The sequence below is a fragment of the Symphalangus syndactylus genome, chromosome 10, assembly GCF_028878055.3.
Source record: "Symphalangus syndactylus isolate Jambi chromosome 10, NHGRI_mSymSyn1-v2.1_pri, whole genome shotgun sequence".
Lineage (NCBI taxonomy): Eukaryota > Metazoa > Chordata > Mammalia > Primates > Hylobatidae > Symphalangus > Symphalangus syndactylus.
The window spans coordinates 95,991,937-96,015,807 of NC_072432.2; the positions used below are offsets into that span (position 1 = coordinate 95,991,937).

Sequence of the window (23,871 nt, forward strand, 5' to 3'; positions counted from 1 at the left end):
GTGCCACATTTTCTTAATCCAGTCTATCGTTGTTGGACATTTGGGTTGGTTCCATGTCTTTGTTATTGTGAATAGTGCCGCAATAAACATATGTGTGCATGTGTCTTTATAGCAGCATGATTTATAGTCCTTTGGGTATATACCCAGTAATGGGATGGCTGGGTCAAATGGTATTTCTAGTTCTAGATCCCTGAAGAATTGCCACACTGACATCCACAATGGTTGAACTAGTTTACAGTCCCACCAACAGTGTAAAAGTGTTCCTATTTCTCCACATCCTCTCCAGCACCTGTTGTTTCCTGACTTTTTAATGATCGCCATTCTAACTGGTGTGAGATGGTATCTCACCCTTCAAAAAATTAATGAATACAGGAGCTGGTTTTTTGAAAAGATCAACAAAATTGATAGACCGCTAGCAAGACTAATAAAGAAGAAAAGAGAGAAGAATCAAATAGACGCAATAAAAAATGATAAAGGGGATATCATCACCGATCCCACAGAAATACAAACTACCATCAGAGAATACTACAAACACCTCTATGCAAATAAACTAGAAAATCTAGAAGAAATGGATAAATTCCTCAACACATACACCCTCCCAAGACTAAACTAGGAAGAAGTTCCATCTCTGAATAGACCAGTAACAGGCTCTGAAATTGTGGCAATAATCAATAGCTTACCAACCAAAAAGAGTCCAGGACCAGATGGATTCACAGCCGAATTCTACCAGAGGTACAAGGAGGAATTGGTACCATTCCTCTTGAAATTATCCCAATCAATAGAAAAAGAGGGAATCCTCCCTAACACGTTTTATGAGGCCAGCATCATCCTGATACCAAAGCCTGGCAGAGACACAACCAAAAAAGAGAACTTTAGACCAATATCCTTGATGAACATTGATGCAAAAATCCTCAATAAAATACTGGCAAACCGAATTCAGCAGCACATCAAAAAGCTTATCCACCATCATCAAGTGGGCTTCATCCCTGGGATGCAAGGCTGGTTCAACATATGCAAATCAATAAATGTAATCCAGCATATAAACAGAACCAAAGACAAAAACCACATGATTATCTCAATAGATGCAGAAAAGGCCTTTGACAAAATTCAAAAATCCTTCATGCTAAAAACTCTCAATAAATTAGGTATTGATGGGACGTATCTCAAAATAATAAGAGCTATCTATGACAAACCCACAGCCAATATCATACTGAATGGACAAAAAATGGAAGCATTCCCTTTGAAAACTGGCACAAGACAGGGATGCCCTCTCTCACCACTCCTATTCAACATAGTGTTGGAAGTTCTGGCCAGGGCAATCAGGCAGCAGAAGGAAATAAAGGGTATTCAATTAGGAAAAGAGGAAGTCAAATTGTCCCTGTTTGCAGATGACATGATTGTATATCTAGAAAACCCCATTGTCTCAGCCCAATATCTCCTTAAGCTGAAGTTTTTCACTCTTTACAGAGATTTCAAACAGTGCTTTTCAGAGTTGCAAGTCTGAGGTACTGCATTTTGCAACCTACACAATCCAACTCTGGCCTTCCCTATTAAAAGACAAAAGGAATTGTCTTATACATGCATGTTTTTTCAAGGATTCATAGAAGTATTTCCTAAAATCCTAAGTTTCGATAGGTTATGGATTTGAAAAGGTACTGAAAAGTATCAATCACAGAGAATGCCATAACAAAGAATTAACTATCAAATTATTAACATAATTTACTTAAAGAATACAACTAATTAACAAATCTATGTTTTATAATTATTTTAATAGTCTGAATGCCACCACTGAAGGATTCTATCAAATGGGTTAGAGTTTGGAAGGATTCTACGAAATAGGTTAGAGTTTTTCCTACTTTCAAAAGATGGATGCCCCTTAGGGAAACCAGATATTTGCCAGAGAACTATGAAGTAATTATACCTTTTGCTTTTGGAGGAGGAAAGTGGTGCCCACTATCAACTCTGGAAATTGTCTCTCACTAGAATCTTGGCATTAGAAAAATTGATAACTGCACTTCACAAGCATTTTATACTTTCTAAAGCAGTTCCACATCCATTACCTCATTATTAGATAACGTTACCCTCATAAATGAATCACAACACTCAAGTTTAATGATTTCTAACAGTTATAAAGTCCCATCGACACTCCTCACTCCACAATTAAGAAAAACAGCATTTAGATTGAGGGGTAAAATGATATGCTTCACATTCCAGAACAAGTCATTGACAACGCTGAGTAAGAGTATGCACATCAAAAGAGGACTTTAAATAAAAAACTACTAAAGAAGTCAGGCGCCATGGCTCACGCCTATAATCCCAGCACTTTGGGAGGCCAAGGCAGGAGTATCGCTTGAGCCCAGGAGTTTGAGACGAGCCTGGACAACACAGAGAGACCCCATCTCTATGAAAAATAAAAATAAATTAGCCAGGTGTGGTGACATGCACCTGTGGTCTTAGTTACTTAGGAGGCTGAGGAGAGAATCCCTTGAGCCTGGGAAGTCGAGGCTGCAGTGAGCCATGATCATATCACTGCACTCCAGCTTGGGCGACAGAGTGAGAACCTGTCTCAAAAAAAAAAAAAAAAGAAAAAAACCTACCAAAGAAAACCACTGTCATTTTACAGGCCTAAGAGGTTCAAGCCAAAATTAAGACACAATAGGCATTAATGTTTATATGCCATGGGTTGTATAGCTTTAGAAATAAAAGAAGACGTCAGGCACAGTGGCTCACACCTGTAATCCCAACACTTTGGGAGACCGAGGCAGGAGGATCACCTAAGGTCAGGAGTTCGAGACCAGCCTGGCCAACATAGTGAAATCCCATCTCTACTAGAATACAAAATTAGCTGGGCGTGGTGGTGTACACCTGTAATCCCAGCAACTTGGGAGGCTGAGGCAGGAGAATCGCTTGAACCCGGGAGGTGGAGGTTGCAGTGAGCCAAAATCATGCCATTGCACTCCAGCCTGGGTGACAAGAGCGAAACTCCATCTCAAAAAAAAAAAAAAAAAAATGAAATGAAGAAATTAACAAGAGCACAACTACTGTAGGAGATCTTAGCTGTTGATAGTTTTAAAGAGAATTCGACTAATATATTCTATAACTCCCAGATTATGTTCCTTATTTTCCTAAACTAAATCAGTTAGCGCTACACATACTCAGTATTAGAAGACCAATGCTAGTTGTTATGTAGATTCCTCTCCATTCTTTGATGTATACCAGACCCCAAGACTCATATAAGAGGAAAAACTGGACTCCTTTTGTCATCAGTGAGAGGAGCCTTGCTTCAGTCTTACCACGGCTACTTCAGGAGGTTCATTTCTGCTCGACCTTTCTCCATCCAGTATTTGGCTCTTACCTTATGCCCATCGTAGGCCATAACCACAGCTTCAGTGCATTCCTATCAAATACAGCCAACCTGGCAATGCATTTAACGAGAAATATCTTGCTTAAGACTTTGTGGAGAAATCAAGAAAAATTTACTTTACACACCACTGGGCAAAACTGCAAAATTTCCTTCAACTGTTCTTTCTCCAAAGCTCTTCTCTGCAAGAGAGCCACCTCCTCCCTGAGCACTCTAAAACTCTCTACCCTGACACAACTCCTGGTCCTTCCTTTCTGGGCTCCAGTCTCCCCTTCTCCAAGGCCTTGTTTCCTCAACCTCCATCTCAACAGCTTTTCTTATGTTAAGCAATTTAATTCTTTCCTCAGCTTCTACAATTTGCAACCTCTCTCACCCATCATTGCCCTTAACAAATACAACTTCCAACTAAACATCCAACTCTTTTGGGAGGCAATAGGAAGACAGCAAATAACAAAAGAAGGCTGGGAACAGGCTCATGCATATAATCCTGGGTGGGAAATGGACTAGGTGAAGGATGGTGGTGGAGTAGGCCGATTGCTTGAGCCCAGGAGTTCCAGACCAGCCTGGGCAACCTGGCAAAACCCTGTCTCTACAAAAAATACAAAAATTACCTCAGTGTGGTGGTGCGTCCCTGTAGTCTCAGCTACTTGGAGGGGTGAGGTGGGAGGATCACTTGAGCTCCAGGAGGTCCAGGCTGCAAAGCTGAAAATATCACAGATCTATTTAAACTATATTTTTAAATGGCCATTAAGCTAAATGAAAATTAAAATAACAATGAAATATTAATACCATTGTTTTGCTCAGAAAATTAACCATACTTTTAAAGGGATAATAATCGGATAATATGTTCTGGGAAACAGACACTGCCATATGGGACACAGACTGACAGACCACACTGATGGGGTGAAAACTGGAACAAACTTTGTAGCACAATTTAGCAGCAATGGATTCAAAAGCCTCAAATTAACAAGGCTTTCTTCAAAAATGTTGATGAAACAATTCCATTTGTAGGAATTATTCTACAGAAGTATTCCAAAATGAGCAGACAAATTTTGGTATAGATCTTTACTTCATTTTTACTTAAAATAATGGAAAATGAAAACAACCTAAACTTCTAAAAAATAGAGAATTTATTTAATAATATATGGTAAATCTCCCAATAAAAGGAATATCAGATAGTAATTAAAAATCATGTTCTCAAATAATATGGAAAAAATTCACCATATACTATCAGGTTTCCAAAAAGGAGATTATCAATATGTATAGTATATTCCCAACTTTGTTTAAAGTATACACCTGTGCAAAGAAAAAAAGATGGGTTAGACAGAGGTGATAAGGGAAACATGTAGAAATGTTTAATAAAATACAAATCTATAAATATTTTCAATAGATACATGATCTAGAGCAAGCAAAAGAAATCTCCAGAGCCAGATACGAAGTGGGAAGCTGCATAAGAGCAGGGCAACACTCGCAACTCAAGGGAGTGAGACCTCAGATCCTGAACACAGCAGAAAGTTAGAAGTGGAACAGAAAGCCCAAACCTGGGAAGAGGCAGTCCTGTCTGTAAAGAGGTATGCTTAACACAGACTACAGAGGGAAAAAAAAAGGCACCCAGGAGAAATCTGAACCCCAAAACTGCCCTAGGTGTGAGGAGGAGCCTGAATTCACACCATCTCCCCTAAAGAAACCCAGAACCCAAGAAACCAACGAAACCATAAGGATCTCACAAAGGCAAAAGCAGAAGTGCTCCGTAGGAAGACCGCCACCACCCAGAGTACACGCTGGACTCCAGCTGAAGATAGTGCTCTTAAGATAAAACTTACACAGACAAAAATTACGAACTGTAAGAATCCATCAGCATGAAAGTCAAGAGACTTCCAAACTGGGAATCACAAAAAGGACTTTGTAATAAATATGTCTAAGTTTTTCAGAGATTAAAAAAAAGGAATTCATAAAAACAGAAAATGTTTAAAAAGAAAATTATATATCTTTTAAAAAGAATAGGATATATGTATTCATACATATATATATAAATGATAATAGGAGCTATTTTGGGGATGAGGGTGGTGAGATTATGAATGCCTTAATTTTTTTCTATATACTTGTATTTTCCAACAATGACCAAATATTACTTAACATAAATAAATATATATATATACATATATATATGTATATATAATCACTCTGGGTCTCTGTCACCCAGGCTGGAGTACAGTGGTGCAATCATTAGTTCATTGCAACTTCAAACACCTGGCCTCAAGTCATTCTCCCACCTCAGCCTCTCAAAGCTAGGACTACAGGCATGCACTACCATACCTGGCTAAATGTTTTGTTTTGTTTTTGTTTTTTCTAGAGACCAGGTCTCGCTCTTTTAACCAGGCTGGTCTCTGTAGGCATGGGCTGTCACCAGGCCCAGCTCAAATATTACTTTTATAACAGACAAGAGAGGAAGAAAAACAGTGAAGATTCACACTGAACTATTCCCACATGATGGCTAAAAAGAATTTTTGAGAAATGAAGGGCATAAACCTTGATAAACTACTACAATAAATCCAAACTGTCCTCTAATGAATGCCCCTACAACCTAGCCAAACCCACATCAGACACCACCCAACCACACACTCCATACCACATGCTGCAATCAAACTGAGCACATCGGCAGATCCTGCACATGTCATTTTTAAATATTAACCCTCTATACATGCCCTTTTCCTGAAATTCTCTTCATCCTTTCTTCACTCTTTAAAATCTTGGTAATCATTCCAGATCCAATGAAATACCATTTCTCTTGTGTAGTCTTCCTCAAATCCTTCAGCCTGAATAAGCAATCATATTAACCAGTGATGTCAAAGGAACTCACTGAGCCTTCTGATTAATGCCATTTTGCACACAGTACTTTCTGTTCATCCTGCCTTCATCAAGGACTATACATTCTTAGAAATAAGAGACATCTTTTTTCAGGTTATCTCTGAAAACTGTCGAAAGCATTATTTACCCATAGTTGGTGCTTGATAAAAATTTGTTGTATGAACCCAAGTACAGAAAGTCACTAAAACCCTACCAAAAGATAAATTCAAGAAAATCATCTTCTTAGTCCATTTTTTCTCCCATACCTTCAGAGAAGTGAAGTAGATTCTTCTGCCCACTGTTTGCTTATACCCACTTAAACAATACACATTTCAAATAATACCAGCAGGATTTTAAATTTTTCTTGTCTTGTATTGTTTCCTGTCTCTGACATGCCACATATGTAATCACACTTATCTCCTCTATTGTATAAAATTCTCCCAGTTAATTTTAATCAATAGCTTAAAATATTTTCCAATGAGCAGTCTGCAGCAGACATGGTTTTTTGAGGCTTCGTTAGACACTAGAAATACATGTAGAACTAGTAATATAAAATGGCTCTCAATTCAATTCAATTAAGTAAATAGTTTATGACTGCTTAGTGTTTAACACTATGTCAAACATCATAGGGGATATAGAAATAAATATTAGATTTATTCTCTACACTCAAAAAGTTTAAATTCATTCATTTATTCATCCAGCCAACACTTAATAAGAACTGCCTGTGCACTCAGTCCTATGCTAAGCACTGCGAAGGGCATCAAGAAGTTTAATTTCTGGTCTAGACATTCCAGGAGCTTTCAAACTAGTTGGGGGGATGTAAGAAAAACAAATTAGTAAGCTAAATAGCAATGTTAGTATAAGTGTAATCAATAAAATTCACTATCTGGTACAGTCTAGACGCAGAGAATTAAGGAGGTGAGACGAAGAAGAGGTGTCTGTATATTCAAATGATACAGAAAATATTCAAGGAAGAAGTAGGAATTGGAGAAAAGCAATGTTATCTCAAGTGTAATGGGGTAAAACAGCTAAATAATAACTTACTCTTTGACAATCCGAACCCATTCCCTCTACCATTCCACTACTAAACCAAGTGGACTTGAAGGGGATTCAGGGTCTTAATGAAGGGACCCCACATGGACCTCATTATTACAGACTAAGGGGAAATTCAGACACTTCAGATGTCAGCAGGGAGGGACAACCACACCCAGGGACTACATAAAGTCTCAGCAGAAGCTGGTTTAAGAGAAATGACAGCCCTGAACTCCTCACCCTCCTATCCACGCTATGATATGATGAAGTTTCTGAAAACTTACTGCTACCACCCAGGGATGACAACTGAGCTCAGCCTTAAATGACTGAGTTTTACTCTGTATGTTTTACCCTAAGGAAGTCTTCTATTATATAAGTACTGATGATAGAAATTATGTTATAATAAACAAAGATAGGCCGGGTGTGGTGGCTCACACCTGTAATCCCAGCACTTTGGGAGGCCGAGGAGGGCAGATCACCTGAGGTCAGGAGTTGGAGACCAGCCTGACCAACATGGAGAAACACCATCTCTACTAAAAATACAAAATTAGCCGGGGATGCCTATAATCCCAGCTACTCGGGAGGCTGAGGCAGGAGAATTGCTTGAACCTGGGAGGCGGAGGTTGCAGTGAGCTGAGATCGCGCCATTGCACTCTAGCCAGTGCAACAAGAGTGAAACGCCATCTCAAAAAATTAATAAAATGAAGATAAATGTTTCTTACACACCTAAATTTTGAGGCCTGGGAATTCATCCTTGCTACAGAGTTATAAATCAAATACAATACAAGCTAGTATATCATTACATTCCAAAATGAATATTGAGAAAATGTGCCTCAGAGAAACAGATGGTATGGCTAGAAAGAGTTTAAAGACACATGCTAAACACCATTCCCAGGCATCCTTTTTAGAGCACTCAAAAGCAGGCATGTTTCCACCAACCCTGAAGTGTCACTGTTGTCCCTGTGTTCAGAGACTGCTCACAGACCAATTAAGGGGGCCACAGTTACTACAGGTGTCAACCCTTCATGACAGCACTTCTGCCTTCTCAACACCATATACTTTCTTGCTTTCAACTGAGCTTTGAAATGTGGCAGATCCAGAATGCCATGCTGGCTTTACATCTTACCAGCTGTGCAATCTGGGGTATCTGACCTCTTTGGATCTCAGTTTTTAGAGTGGAAGAAATAATACCTATCTCACAGCGTTGTCAGGATCAAATGAGAAAGCACATGTGAAAGGCCAGGCACTATTTTATTGCCTCTTTCAGGAGATTGTATGCTTAAAACGACTTTCTTAATTATAGAATAAAAAGTTTTATTCTCTAGGAATTTTGGAATCTCAGGTTAAGTGAGCAGATAGACAGGTATGTTGGGGAAAAGGGATCCCCTGGCCCCCTATACTCACATCTCACACACGAATTGCAACTATCACTTTTCTGATGGCGCTGGCTAGCTTCTTCGAGAGTAGTGACAGCAGGAGGGCGAGTAGAGGAATAAAGAATGGAGGAAGAGTTCTTGGCCATTAAAGCAGCTCTAAATCTCATATATATGTGTGTGTGTGTGTGTGTGTGTGTATCTATAGATATAGATATAGATATAGATATAGATATAGATATAGATATAGAGAGAGGCAGGCCTGGCATGCTGTTTATCTACAGATAAATAGTATTAATCAAGATGATGAAATCCGGGATAACCTTTAACTTTCTACTTTTCCATATTTAATTACATATCCTGAATACACATACACATATACACAGGGGAAAACTACACTCAATTTTTTGGACTGTTCCTTCATAGGCTTTTCACAGGCTTTTTCTTAAAACATAATTTACACAAAACTATCCACTTTGAATATTACATTGTAAGTATTTTCCCATGATGTTAAAGCTTTTCATTATCATTTTTCTAAACTATAAATTGATTTTTAATAGCTTTAAGGTATAATTGACATACGCTAAGCTGCACATATTTAACGTATAAAATGTGAAGTTTTGACATATTAGAACATATTTGAAACTGTCACTATTAAGAAAGTGAACATGTTTATGATTCCTATAATATTCCTCATGCTCCTTGGTAATCCCTCCTTCCCATTCTCCTCTGTTCCCAGACAACCACTGATGTGTTTAATGTCACTATAGATTAGTATGCATTTTTGAGAGTTTTATATAAACAGAATCATGTGTACATACTCTTTCCTTCTGGCTTCTTTCAGTCAGCATAAATATTTTGAGATTTATCTATGTTGTGTGTTTTAATAGTTCATTCCTTTATATTTCTGAGTGGTGTTCTTTTGAATGGATAAATCATGAAGACACTTAGGTTGTTCACAGATTTTGGTTATTACAAAAAATCTGCTATGAACTATTGTCTGCAAGTCTGTGTGTGGACAAACACATTCATTTTTCTTCAGTAAATGCCTATAGTAGAATGGCTGGAAATCGTGGTAGATGTATATTTGGCTTTTTAAGATGCTATCAAGTTGTTTTCCAAAATAATTATACCATTTTGCAGTCCCATCAACAGTGTATGAGATTTCGGGTTCCTCCACATATTCACCAACACTTGGTATGATCGACTTTCTAATTTTGGCCATTCAAATAGTGCTATCTCACTATGGTATGTTATTTACACTTCTCTGATGATTAATGATGAAGAGCATCTTTTCAAGAGCTTATCTACCCATCCATATATCTTCTTCGGTTAACTGTCCAAATCTTTTGCCCATTATTTTATTGTGCGTTTTGTTTTCTTAGTGAGTTGAGAGTTGTTTGCACATTACAGATATAGATGCTTTATTAGAGATATACTTTGCAAATGTTTTCTCCCAGTCTGAGAATCGTCATTTCATTCTCTTAATGGCTTATCTGAAATGCTAGAACTTTTACATTTTGATGAAGTCCAACTTATCAACCCTTTCTATAATAGACCATGCTTTTAGCGTTGTATCTTTGAAATTTTTTTTTTTTTTTTTTTTTTTTGCATCTGGGTATCCAATTTTTCCAGCACCATTTGTGGGCAATTATTGTTTCACCACTGAATTGCATTCGCATCTTTGTTGAAATTCAGTTGTCCATATGTGTGAGCCTATTTATGGACTTTCTATTCTGTTCCATTCATATGTCTATCTTTATGCAAATACAACATTGTTAATTACTGTAACTTTATAAAATGTCTAGAGGGGCCGGGTGTGGTGGCTCACACCTACAATCACAACACTTTAGGTAGCTGAAGTGGGAGGATATCTTGAGGCCAGGAGTTTGGGACCAACTTGGGCAACACAGTGAGAACCCTATTGCCACAGGAAAAAAAAAAAAAATTAGCCAGGTGTGATGGCATGCTCCTGTTATCCTAGCTACTTGAAAGGCTGAGGTGAAAGGATCTCTTGAGCCCAGGAGGTCAAGGCTGCAGTGAGCTATGATGGTGCCACTGCACTTTAGCCTGGGCACCAGAACAAAACCCTGTCTCTTAAAAACAAACGAAGAAAGAAACAAACAAAACACACACACACACACACAAAGCTCTAGAAATCAGGTAGCACTAGTTCTCCAATTCTGTTATTTTTGTCCAAAATAGTTTGGGCCATTCTAGGTCATTCACATTTCCATATGAATTTTAGAATCAGGATGCCCATTTCTACCAAAATAGCCTTCTGTGATTTAGCCTGGAATTCCAGTAAACCTAAGGATTGATTCTGGGGAACTGACATCTGAACAATACTGAGAGTTCATCACCATGTTATGTCTCTATTCAAACTTTTTTTTTTTTTTGAGACAAAGTCTCACTCTGTCACCCAGACTGGAGTGCAGTGGCACGAACTCAGCTCACTGCAACCTTCGCCTCCCAGGTTCAAGCAATTCTTCTGCCTCAGCCTCCTGAGTAGCTGGGACTGCAGACTCGCGTCACCATGCCTGGCTAATTTTTTTTTTTTTGTATTTTTAGTAGAGACAAGACTTCACCACGTTGGCCAGTGAATCTCTACTTTTTAATTGAGATATGTAGACAATTAATCTTTAATGTGATTATCGATAAGGTTAAGTTTTTCCTCCTGCTATTTGTTTTCTATTTGTCCCATTTGTTCTTTGTTTTCTTTTTTCCTCTTTTTTCTTCTTTTGGATTACCCAAATATGATTTATAATTCCATTTTATCTCCTTTCTTGTCTTGTTATAATTCTTTGTCATATTAGCAATTGCTTTAGGATTTATAGCATACACATTTTTAACTTACTACAGCTTATCTTCAAGCACTATTACACAATTTCAAATATAGCATAAGAATATTACAGTGTGGTGGTATGTGCCTGAAGTTCCAGCTACTTGGGAGGCTAAGGTTGGGAGGATCACATGAGCCCAGGAGTTCGGAGGCTACAGTGAGCCATGATTGCACCACTGCACTCCAGCCTGGGTGACAGTGAGACCCTGTCTCTAAAAGAAAAAAAAAAAGTTACAATGGTATGCTTCCATTATTCACCTCAAACCCCATATGTTTTATTATTTTTATTTAAAACAACTGGATTTTAAAACGGTTTAAACAATAAGAAATCTTATCTGTTTACTCATGTAGCACCATTTCTGATGCTCTTCTTTGTACAGACCTGTATTTCCTTCTGCCTTGAGGACTTCCTTTAACATCTGTCAGACAAGGCTGCTGGGGATGAGTTCTTTCAGTTTTCATGTGTCTAAAAAGTGTTTATTTCATCTTTTTTTTTTAAAGTATATTTTTGTTGGGTGTAGAATTCTAGGTTGACTGTTTTTCTTTTACTATCTTAATGATGTTCCTCCACTATCTTATCTATACTACACCATCTTGGGCAAAACTTAACAGCACTGCAGTGAGAAGTAGACAAATCCACAAGTACAGTTAAGACTTCAATTGAATACAAGCAAAAGACATCTACATCATTTTTACCTTTCTTCTTATGTAATGTGTATTGTTTCTTTTAGAATTGTATCCTTATCAGTGGATTTAAACAAAACGATTACGCTTTGATGTAGTTTTCCTCATAGAGCTCTTGTTTGGGGTTCACTGAGCGTCTTGGATCTTTGGGTTGATAGGTTTCATCAAATTTGGAAAATTTTTTCAGCCATGATCTCTTCAAATATTTTTTCTGTTCCTCCCTCCTCCTTCAGGGAACTTAAGTACACAAATATTAGACCTCTTAAAGTTATCATGCAGATTACTGCTATTTTAAGTATTTTTGTAGTTCTTTCCTTTTTGTTGCATTTTAGACAGCTTCCATTGTTATGTCTCCAAGGTCTCTAATCTTTTCTTCTGCAATGTCTAATCTGCCTTTAATCCTGTCCAGTGTATTTTCATCTCAAGTGCTATAGTTTTTATCTCTAGACGTTTGAATTCGGTCTCTTAAAATATTTTCTATGTCTCCACTTAACTCTCTTAAGCTTATGTAATATAGCTCTAATTACATTTTAATGCCATTGTCTGAAAAGTCTAATAACTGTGTTAGTTCTGGGTCAGTTTTGATTGATAGATTTTCCCTTCTAGTTATGGGTAATATTTTCCTGCTTCATTGCATGCCTAGTAATTTTTTACTGGATGAAAGACACTGTAAAGTTTACTTTGCTGGGTAACAATTTTGTATTCCTATAACTTTTTTTGTTGTGGTAAAAAACACGTAACATTAAATTTACCATCCTAACCGTGTTTTTTGTTTTGTTTTGTTTTGTTTGTTTGAGATGGAGTTTCGCTCTTGTCGCCCAGGCTGGAGTGCTATGGTGCAATCTTGGCTCACTGCAACCTCCACCTCCCAGGTTCAAGTGATTGTCTTGCCTCAGCCTCCCGAGTAGCTGGGATTACAGGTGCCTGCCACCATTCCCAGCTAATTTTTGTATTGTTAGTAAAGACAGAGTTTCACCATATTGGCCAGGCTGATCTTGAACTCCTGACCTCAGGTGATCCATCTGTCTCGGCCTCCCAAAGTGCTGGGATTACAGGTGTGAACTACTGCTCCCAGCCTTCTTAACCATTTTTAAGTATACATTTCAGTAGTGTTGATTATATTGCATTGTCATGCAACAGTTCTCTATAACTTTGTCATCTTGCCGATCTGAAACTCTATACCCATTAAACACTAATTTCCCCTCTCTCCTCTCCCCAGCCCCTGGCAATCCTTTCTAATTTGTTTCTGTGATTTCGACTACTCTACATGCTTCATATGAGTGGAATAATACAGTCTTTGTACTTTTGTCACTGGTTTATTTTGCTTAGCAAAACGTCCTTGAGGTTCATCCATGTTGTAGCATGGATGAACATGACAAGATTTCCTTCCTTTAAAGGCTGCATGATATTCCATTGTATTTCTATACCACATTTCCTTCATATAGTCACCTGCAAGTGGACATGTGGTTTGCTTCCACGTCTTAGCTGTTGTGACTAATGATGCAATGAACATGGATATGCAAATATCTGTTTAAGATCCTGCTCTAGGCCGGGCACGGTGGCTCACGCTTGTAATCCCAGCACTTTGGAGGGCCAAAGCAAGTGGATCACCTGAGGTCAGGAGTTTGAGACCAGCCCGGCCAACATGGTAAAACCCCGTTTCTACTAAAAATAAAAAAATTAGCTGGGTGTGGTGGCGTGTACCCGTAATCCAAGCTACTCAGGAGGCTGAGACAGGAGAATCACTGGAACCCAGGAGGTAGAGGTTGTAGTGAGCTGGGATCATGCCACAGCACTCCAGCCTGGGTGACAGAACAAGACTCCATCTCAGGAGAAAAAAAAAAAAAAAGATCCTGCTCTAAATTTTTTCAAATATATACCTAGAGGTGGAATTGCTGGATCATATGTTAATTCTATTTTTAATTTTTTGAGGGCCCTCCATACTGCTTTCTATAATGGCTGCACTATTTTACATTCTCAAAAGGGATCCAATTACTCTGCATCCCCTCAGCAACACTTTTTAAATTTTCTGTTTGTTTGCTATTGGTCATCCCAATGGGCATAAGGTGATATGTCATTATGATTTTGATGCACATTTGTTTTCTCTTGTGAATACAGATGTTCTTCAACTTACAATCATGTTATATCCTGATGATGAAAGTGCATAGAAAACTCACTTTTGACTTATATTTTCAACTTGTGATAGGGTTATTTGTATATAACCACATCGTAAGTGGAGGAGTGTACTGAATGTGTACAATTTTTGCATTATCATAAAGTTAAAAAATTGTAAGTTGAACCACTGTAAGTCAAGGACCATTTGTAGTGATATTGAACATCTTTTTATATGCTTACGGACCATTTGTATGTCATCTTTGGAATGTCATCTACTCCAATCTTTTGCCCACTTTTTAATTAGGTTGTTTTTAGTTGCTGAATTATAGATCTTCTTTATATATTCTGGATATTATCCCTTTATCAGTCATATGATTTACTAATTTCTTCCACACCTAAGGTTGCCTTTTCACTCTAACGATTATTTCCTTTGATGCGCAGAAGTTTTTTGGTTTGATGAAGTCCCATTTGTCTATTTGTGCTTTTGTTGCTTGTGTTTTTGATGCCATATCCAAGAAATCATTGCCAAATTCAGTGTCCTGAAGCTTTCACCCAATGTTTTCTTCTAAGAGTTTTAGGTTTTACATTTAGGTCTTTAATCCATTTTGAGTTAATTTTTGCATATGGTATAAGGTTCAACTTTTTTTTTTTTTTTTCTTGAGACAGGGTCTCACTCTGTTGTCCAGACTGGACTGCAGTGGCATGATCTTGGCGCACTGCACCCTCGACCTCCCAGGCTCAAGTAATTCTCCCACCTCAGTCTCCCAAGTAGCTGGGACCACAGGCACATACCACCACGCCAGCTTTGGGATTTTTTGGTTGTTTTTGTTTTTTTGAGATGGAGTCTCACTCTGTCTCCCAGGCTGGAGTGCAGTGGCACGATCTCGGGTCACCGCAACCTCCACCTCCTGGGTTCAAACGATTTTCCTACCTCAGCCTCCCAAGTAGCTGGCTAATTTTTGTATTTTTAGTAGAAACAGGGTTTCACCATGTTGGTCAGGCTGGTCTCCAACTCCTGACCTCCAGTGATCCGCCCACCGTGGCCTCCCAAAGTGCTGGGATTACAGGCGTGAGCCACCATGCCGGACTTTTTATTGTATTTTTTATAGAGACAGGATTTTCCCATGTTGCTAAGGCTGGTCTCAAACTACTAAGCTCCGGTGATCCACCTGCCTTGGCTTCCCAAAGTGCTGGGATTACAGGCATGAGCCACCATGCCCAGTCTCAACTTCATTCTTTTGCATATGGATATCCAATTTTCCAACACCATCTGTTGAACAGATTGTCTCTGCCCCATCGTGTAAGTCTTGGGACCCTTGTCAAAAATCATTTGACTCTCCCTCTATATATATGTGTGTGTGTGTGTGTTTATTTACATGCTCTCTATTCTGTTCCATTGGTCTATATATATGTCTTTATGCCAGTACTATATCATGTTGATATCAGACTGCTGCTTTGTAGTATATTTTGAAAGCAGGAAGTGTATACTCTCTAACTTTCTTTTTTTCTTCTTTTTTTTTTTGAGACGGAGTCTCGCTCTGTCCCCCAGGCTGGAGTGCAGTGGCGCGATCTTGGCTCACTGCAAGCTCCGCCTCCCGGGTTCACGCCATTCTCCTGCCTCAGCCTCCCGAGTAGCTGGGACTACAGTAGCGCCCGCCAACACACCCGGCTAATTTTTTGTATTTTTAGTAGAGACGGGGTTTCACCGTGTTAGCCAGGATGGTCTCGATCTCCTGACCTCGTGATCCGCCCGCCTCAGCCTCCCAAAGTGCTGGGATTACAGACTTGAGCCACCGCGCCCAGCCTAACTTAATTTTTTTCAAGATTGCTTTGGATATTCAAGGTTGCTTGAGATTTTTTTCTTTTTTGAGACAGAGTTTTGCTGTTGTTGCCCTGGCTGGAGAGCAGTGGCATGATCTTGGCTCACTGCAACCTCCGCCTTCTGGTTTCAAGCAATTCTCCCACCTCAGCCTCCTGAGTAGCTGGGATTACAGGCACTCGCCACCATGCCCAGCTAATTTTTGCATTTTTAGTAGAGATGGAGTTTCACCACGTTGGCCAGGCTGGTCTCAAACTCCTGACATCATGATCTGCCCACCTCGGCCTCCCAAAGTGCTGGGATTACAGGCATGAGCCATTGCACCCAGCCAGGATTTTATATTTTAAAGTTTTTTGTTTGTTTGTTTGTTTGTTTGTTTTTGAGGCAGGGTCTCACTCTGTTGCCCAGGCTGGAGTGCACTGGTGCAATCTCAGCTTACTACAACCCCTGCCTCCTGGGCTCAAGCAATCCTCCCGCCTCAGCCTCCTGAGCAGCTGGTATTACAGGCACCTGCCACCACGCCTGGATAGTTTTTGTCTTTTTAGTAGAGATAGGGTTTCACCATGAGACCAGGATGGTCTCAAAATCCTGGCCTCAAGTGATCTACGTGCCTCGGCCTCCTAAAGTGCTGGGATTACAGGTGTGAGCCACCTTGCCAGGCCAAAATTTTAAAATATTTTTTTCTGTTTCTGTAGGTGGGGGGAAGTCCTATAACCATTCTTGATCTTTATTCTTGGATGCAGTTAAATTACTTGGAAAGAGTTTGACCCTTAGGTCTTGCTTTTAAGCTTCATTAGGCAGGACCAGCACAGAAGTGAGTTGAGGGCTCTGATTCTCAACAGGAGATGACTATGCTCCCCAGAGGACATCTAGCAATATCTGGAGACATTTTTTACTTTCACAAGAGGAGGTATCACTGGCATCTAGTGTGTTGAGGCCAGGGACGTTGCTAAACTTCATATAATACACAGGAGATCCCCTTAAAACAAAGAATTATCAAGTCTAACATTCCTATAGTACTGAGGTTGAGAAACCACACTGTCTGTGGGCTAATTATTTCCCATTATCGAGGCAAGAGGCCTCTGAGTACCCAATAACCTGTACATTACTACATGGTTTTTTACCGTGTGGCTGGTAAGAACTGGCACTATTCCTGGTCTGTGTGAGTGCTAAGCACTATTCCTTCTAATCCTTCCTGACAGTTCTTTCCCAGGTCTCCAGTTAGTTTCCTCACACACGTGTGCTAATCAGAACTCTGATGAATACGTGCCAGGAACTTTATATAAATTATTTCTAATCCGGCCAGGCATGGTGGCTCACACCTGTAATCCCAGCACTTTGGGAGGCCGAGGCGGGCAGATCACGAGGTCAGGAGTTCGAGACCAGCCTGGCCAACATGGTGAAACCCCGTCTCCACTAAAAATACAAAAATTAGCCAGGCATGGTGGTGCGCACCTGTAATCCCAGCTACTCAGGCTTAGGAGGCTGAGGCAGGAGAATTGCTTGAACCTGGGAGGCAGAGGTTGCAGTGAGCCAAGATCATGCCATTGCACTCCAGCCTGGGTGACAGAGTGAGACTATGTCTCAAAAAAAAAAAAAAAATTATTTCCAATCCTTAAAACAGCCCCCAAAAGTAGCAGTTGTTATATCTATTTTTACTTATAAAATCAAGCTCACTAAGGTTAACTAACTTGCCCAATACAACTCAGCTAGTAGGCACACATTAATATCAAAACAACTAGAGTCATATTGAAACAAACTTGAAACAAGTGTGTGAAACAAGTCCACATTATCACTATTCAATCTAAGGCTTCCCCTTCCAGGAAGCTTCCCCTCTGGACCTGCCATAAGAGAATTTCGTCATTCTGCTTACAGAGTTAATTTGACTCTATACAACTTTCAAAATCTTAGAATATTTTACTTTAGTTAACTTCATTACTTAAAATAGCATTAATCGGCTGACCCAGTGTTTTTTGTTTGTCTGTTCCAAAGTGATGGGTTTTTTCATTAAGTCATAAGGTAGTATGAATGTCTCAGGACAAATTCACTAGAGATTTCATTCTCAGCTAATAACAATGACAAATGTTGTGAAAGAAAGAAATAAGTCTGAAAGTGATTCTTCGTGGTGGCCTAAAACCAAAGACTAAGGAAGACCACCATGATATTATAAGTAACAGGTGCCATTACCAAGGTAAACTACATTTCACATTTAAGTGTTTTCTAATTTATAAAGCACTTTCAGATGTATTATCACATCTGACTTTCACATCAGCCCAGTGAGCTAAGGAACAGGACTGAATATTACATATTATAGAATTATTAGCTGTTTCCTCATATGTAAAATGGCAAAATAATATTATACACTACATAAATTTATACACATACACATATGCATGCACACATGTACACTGCATGCACATGCACACACACACCCTACATTTACAGTTCTGGGACCCGTCTTTATTCCCATTTCCACATATAAGGAAACAGATTCAGAGAGATCAAGCTAAACAGCCTAGATCATCCACTAGGAAGTGTCAAAGCTGGCAGTATTTTCAGTGTGCCCGAGTCCCAGTTCCATGTTCCTTTCAGTAAACCACACTGACTCTTGAATGGCCAAAAGCAATGACGTCATGAATCAGTTTCTCAAGGGAACCAAGGTATCATCTTTCTACATGATATTCAAGAAACAGCTCTGAGCTTCTTTTATGTAGACATTGAAATCAGATGACTCAGTGTAGAGGTTTACAAAACAATTCTTTCTGTACATGGTTCTTTTTACTTTCTCAATTCTAACAACTCCAAATCCTCATTTTTTTCTAAAAATTAAAATATGATTGGCCCAGCGTGGTGGCTCACACCTGTAATTGCAGCACTTTGGGAGGCCAAGGTAGGTGGATTGCTTGAGGCCAGGAGTTCAAGACCAGCCTGGGCAACACAGGGAGACTCTGTCTCTACTGAAAAAAAAAAAAAAGGTCTGAAAAAAAAATAACGGGACATGGTGGTACATGCCTGTATTCCCAGCTCCTCAGGAGGATCTCTTGAGCCTGGGAGGTCGAGGCTGCAGTGAGCCCTGATAGCAACACTGCACTCCAGCCTGGGTGACAGAGCGAGACACTGTCTTAAAAACAAAACAAACAATAAACAGCTGTGCCTCATAAAAAGCAAACATGTACACATATAACCATAATTCAAGTCTACTGATTAATGTAGAAGCAGAATTCTATAGAAGAAAAAAAAACAGATAGCAGATACTTCAAATATGGGTCTGACAAAAATTTTCCTGAGAGGGTAGAATTTAAACTGGATGGGCCTTAGAGAGTAATAAAGCTTTTCAAGCTCCATTTTGGGTGTAACAGATATTTCCAAAATCTTGACTTAAAAAGCAAACCTTAATATGTCACTCCTATTTCTGAACATTATTCCTTACAGAAACTTCCAACCAGTGAGTGTTACTTAGAAGGATGAGTTAGCAGGCATATGTCAGTACAAAAAAGTAGGTACAAAACTAAATGTGGTTAAAAAAAAAATCCCCTTCCCAAACACCTAAAAAGTCATCTAGTCCAACTCCCTGTTTAACAGATGAGAAAACTGAGGTCACATCCTTGTCTACTCAGAAGACAAGAGTCACCAAGAACAATGATCTCTACCAGAGTGTAGGAAGTAAATATTAGAACTATGTTTATTTTTAAAACTAAAAGTAAGGAAACAAAATTAGCTTTACAAATATTTAATGTGTATATTTTCAGTAGAATCCTAACTTGGTCCTTATGACAAGATCCCATGACACAAACGGTTCAAGGGATATCACAAGAGAGGAACAGACGTTCCACAAAGAAGAGCCTGGACAGTGACTGTCTTTCCTTTTTCACTTCCAGCATTTGTGATGTTCTACAGTTTGTACATGCCTGGTGGAGTGGATTAACAGATTATATAACCCAGTTGATACCAAAGCTACACTCAGTAAATAAGCAAGTAGCTTTAAAAATATGTCTGCAAAGCAATTGGAGACTGTAAAAAATACAAATCATATAAGCATAAGAAAACAGTAGAACACACACCTCTAATCTTAGTAGGACTCTTTACCAGCTACAACAGAAAACAAAAGAGGAGCAGTGTGATCACATGTTGGGCAAAAAAGTCAAAATTATCGAGATTATATAAAATACAACTTTATACTCACTCATTAATAATAAACAGTATCTTGTGTATATATTGTACTATGAGATATTAGTTAATGATATGATAAAGTCTTTCCAATTAACAATAGATTTAAAAAATCATCTTATTTTATCTTTTTTTCATTTAATGCCTGTCTGCCTTAGTCTTCTCATCTTAAATCCCACTTTATGATTGGCTGCCAGGATGAAATGATAAAGTACAAAAAGCACCCAGCACAATATTAGTGATATAGAGAGCACTCAAACAGCAGCAGCGAGGCAGTTTGCTCTAGACTCCTCCCCCTCCATCCTCCCTAACAAATCCATGTCTCATTGCTTATTAACATATTGTGTTTGCTAAGATGCTCTCTTCCTGATTTTCCATCGTCCTCACTCTTCTTGTTGCTAAAACTATGTCCCATGCCTTATTTACTCCTGATCTGTCTGTGCTCTACTTGGGAGGAAGTAGCAGTCCCCTAGCAAAAAAGGAGTCCGCCACAATCTCTATGAGCTCCCCTTCTTATCCTAAGTTTAGTTTTGGTGGCTCATGCCTGTAATCCCAGCCTGGGCAACATAGCAAGACATAGCCTCCTGAGTAGCATGCATGCATGATTTCATTTATTCATTCATTCATTCATTCATTCTTTTTTGAGACAGGGTCTTGTTCTGTCATCCAGGCTGGAGTGCAGTGCACAATCACAGCTCACTGCTGCCTCAAACTCCTGGGCTCAATCAATCCTCCTGCCTCAGGCTCCCAAGTAGCTGGGACTACAGGCGTATGCCACCACACCCAGCTAATTTTTGTATTTTCAGTAGAGACAGGGTTTTGCCATGTTGCCCAGGATGGTTTTGAACTCCTGGGCTCAAGCAATCCACCTGCCTCAGCTCCCAAGGTGTTGGGATTACAGAAATGAGCCACCACATCCAGCAGCATTTATTTTCATATATACCCTAGTATATATAACCTACACATTAAGTAGAACACGTATAACATATACATTTAGTATATAAAAATTAAAAATACAGACCTGGCAAGTAGTATATGCACAACTTGTTGTTACTGATGAGCTAAAAATTCCAGAAGCCTGGGGACTACCTCTCCAACATCTGAAAAGGAGAAGAATCTCGACCTCCCACCTCAGTTGGAGTAGGTATAGGAATAAGAATTTAGCAGCTTCCGACAGCACGTTTTTCCTGTAATACCGAGAATTGAGTTGGAAACATTCGGAAGGAAAGAGAAAGAGGGAATCCTAGAAACCTCAATTCTAATAGAAGAACATAGTCAGAAACGGTAGCTAAACTTTTATAATTCTTAAAGCAATTGAGGCCCAGACTCAGGGAGCTTTAGAGATTAAAATCAGCACTTAGAAGAAAAAATAGGCAGTCAGGCACTCAGTGGCATATTCGGGAGTTTAAGAGGTTTGTTTCTGCAGTTTATCCCTAACCCCAAAGTGCTGCTCTATTCTCTTTGGGCTCGTATTTCCAGGGTTCCAAGCAATAGTGCCTTTTACAGCACTGACTGTTAAGTCATCAGAGGCACACTTTCTTTTAATGGCCAGACAAGGCCACACCATTAGTAACATTTGTAGCTACGCAAAGACACCGAATAAGGGTAATCAAATATCATGCTTTGGGTGGTAAACTGATCTAAACTGGGATCATAAAGGAATGTTATCCCCCTCCTCCACAAGAATACAATTGAGCAATTGGTTGATTCATTGTAAAAGGACTGGCACAAAGGCATAGCCTTTGTTGGACTCCAGGTATAATATAGGAAAGGCAATTCCAGTTCCTAAGAAAACTATGTGTTTTGTTTTAACTATGTAAAATTTTCCCATGGCACTCACTTTCCATGGTTAATTGGTCATAATGTGTTCACTTCTCTAACAAGAGTATTCTATGGTGCATACAAATAAGTTCACTGCTTCACAAAGCTGAGCAAGTCTTAATTCTCTACTTAGGTTTAAGAGCTCAGGTCACTGCAAAAAGAAAACATACTTAACTTTTTAAAAGCTGGCCTCTTTTAAAAAAACTCAAGAGTCTTTAATTCTTTGGCACTGGGACCTATGTAAATTGCCAGCAGTATCAGTATCCAAGTTTCCTCAACATGCATCATTCAAGATCTTCTCAGCTTTACACAGGGTGGGAACGGCTCATTTTCTGCTTTACTAAGAAAAGAACTTAAGGTAAGGCTGCTACAGCTTCTAGGGCTGCATAGGGTAAGGATACAGAGTTTTTTGGCCAGCCTCAGAAACCATTAAAAATGTTTAAGAGCAACTTGCTCATTTGTACACTATTTATAAGAAAATTATCTTTCTGAAAGCTTTCAGGCCCTTCCCGAATTCAATGAAACAGTGAAAAGCTTTTAAGCAAAGTTGCTATCCCCAAGTACATTTTGGTACTTGGAAATGCTGAAGAACAAATATAATGATAAAGAATTTATTTCCATTTAGATATTTTCTTCAGACTCCAGATGCTTAAATAGAATCTTACACATTCCTAGTACTGGAGATATCCTCTATTACTATGTCTTATAATCTGTGAAATTTCTCTAGAAAAAAGCGGAGTTTTGCTTATCCACAATTAAACTGTAGACTGGAAGAGCTGTTTCCATCAGACTGAAAGCATCAAGTTTCCAAGCAATAATACACACACATTCTAGATGGCACAGAAAGAGTACATTCAGTCACTTTAGCATTTTCCTAATAATTTATATCCATTTCTGAAAGGAAAACCAAAGCCCAATCAAGAATTATGAGTCTAATATTTTTATCCAACCCTGAATAAACCAAAACAGTCCTTTCTTCTCTAACCAGTGGTGCTTACAGACGAAAGTTTTCAAACAGAAAAATGAAGAGATAATTAAGAATTATATTATCTTCACACCAAGGTTCCTATTTACATTGATTATGCAAAGCCATCTACAGTCCCAAAGCAATAATGCATTTTAAAAAGAAGTACTATGAGGGTGTTTATCTCAATTTAACAATTATATGAAAAAGCAGCCTGGAATCCGAGGCTGTCTTACTGCTATTGACAGAGAGAAATTTTTGTATACCTGCTTCTGCTGGTCTTATCACTTGAGATTTGGAAGTCCAGAAAAACAATTCAGAAGACTTAAAATTCAGTCTTCCTAAGCTGTGTCTATCCTCTGCCAAAGTTAGCGTTTGACCAAAGAAAAGAAGCAATTCCATACTGAAGTGTTCTGCCTATTACTACAGATTTTAATCTTGACGGAACTTAGTCTCAGTAGAAAGGCCAATCTGCAACATGGGTGTGGTTTAGAACCATAAAAAAATCAAGAGGCAAAAATGTGGATGTCATCATCATTTCTATTTGATTATAGCTGGGGAGCTTAAAATATATTGTGGTATTCACCTTACCCCTTAGATTTTACCCAAGCAGGTTTTCTTCCTATGGAATGGGACTACCCTATGAGCTTCCATATTCTTTTTATAAATGTTCCTTTGCCACTTTAATTTTAAAATGGCAATGTTGAGCTGGGCACAGTGGTATGTGCTTATAATCCCAGCTACTTGGTAGACTGAGGCAGGAGGACCACCTGAGCCCAGGAGTACAAGGCTGTAGCGTGCTATGATAACTCCTGTGAATAGCCACTGCATTCCAGTCTGGGCAAT

At 39.0% G+C, this 23,871-nt stretch overlaps 1 protein-coding gene across 13 annotated transcripts in view; it reads right to left on the reverse strand.

The window, feature by feature from the left end:
- The window catches only part of PLS1 (plastin 1), a 134,995-nt gene that overhangs the window by 67,274 nt on the left and 43,850 nt on the right, over positions 1–23,871 (reverse strand). The window contains exons 2-3 of one of the 13 annotated variants that reach the window (XM_063611296.1): positions 21,262–21,427; positions 3,973–4,063 (exon numbers count right to left, since the gene is read on the reverse strand). The exons of 9 other annotated variants lie outside the window; for them this stretch is intronic. The gene's annotated coding sequence lies outside the window, so the exon portion shown is untranslated. Of the gene's footprint in view, positions 1–3,355; positions 3,416–3,972; positions 4,064–21,261; positions 21,428–23,871 lie in introns of those variants that run through there. 3 more of the 13 variants (XM_063611298.1, XM_063611297.1, XM_063611300.1) reach the window with 3 other exon arrangements.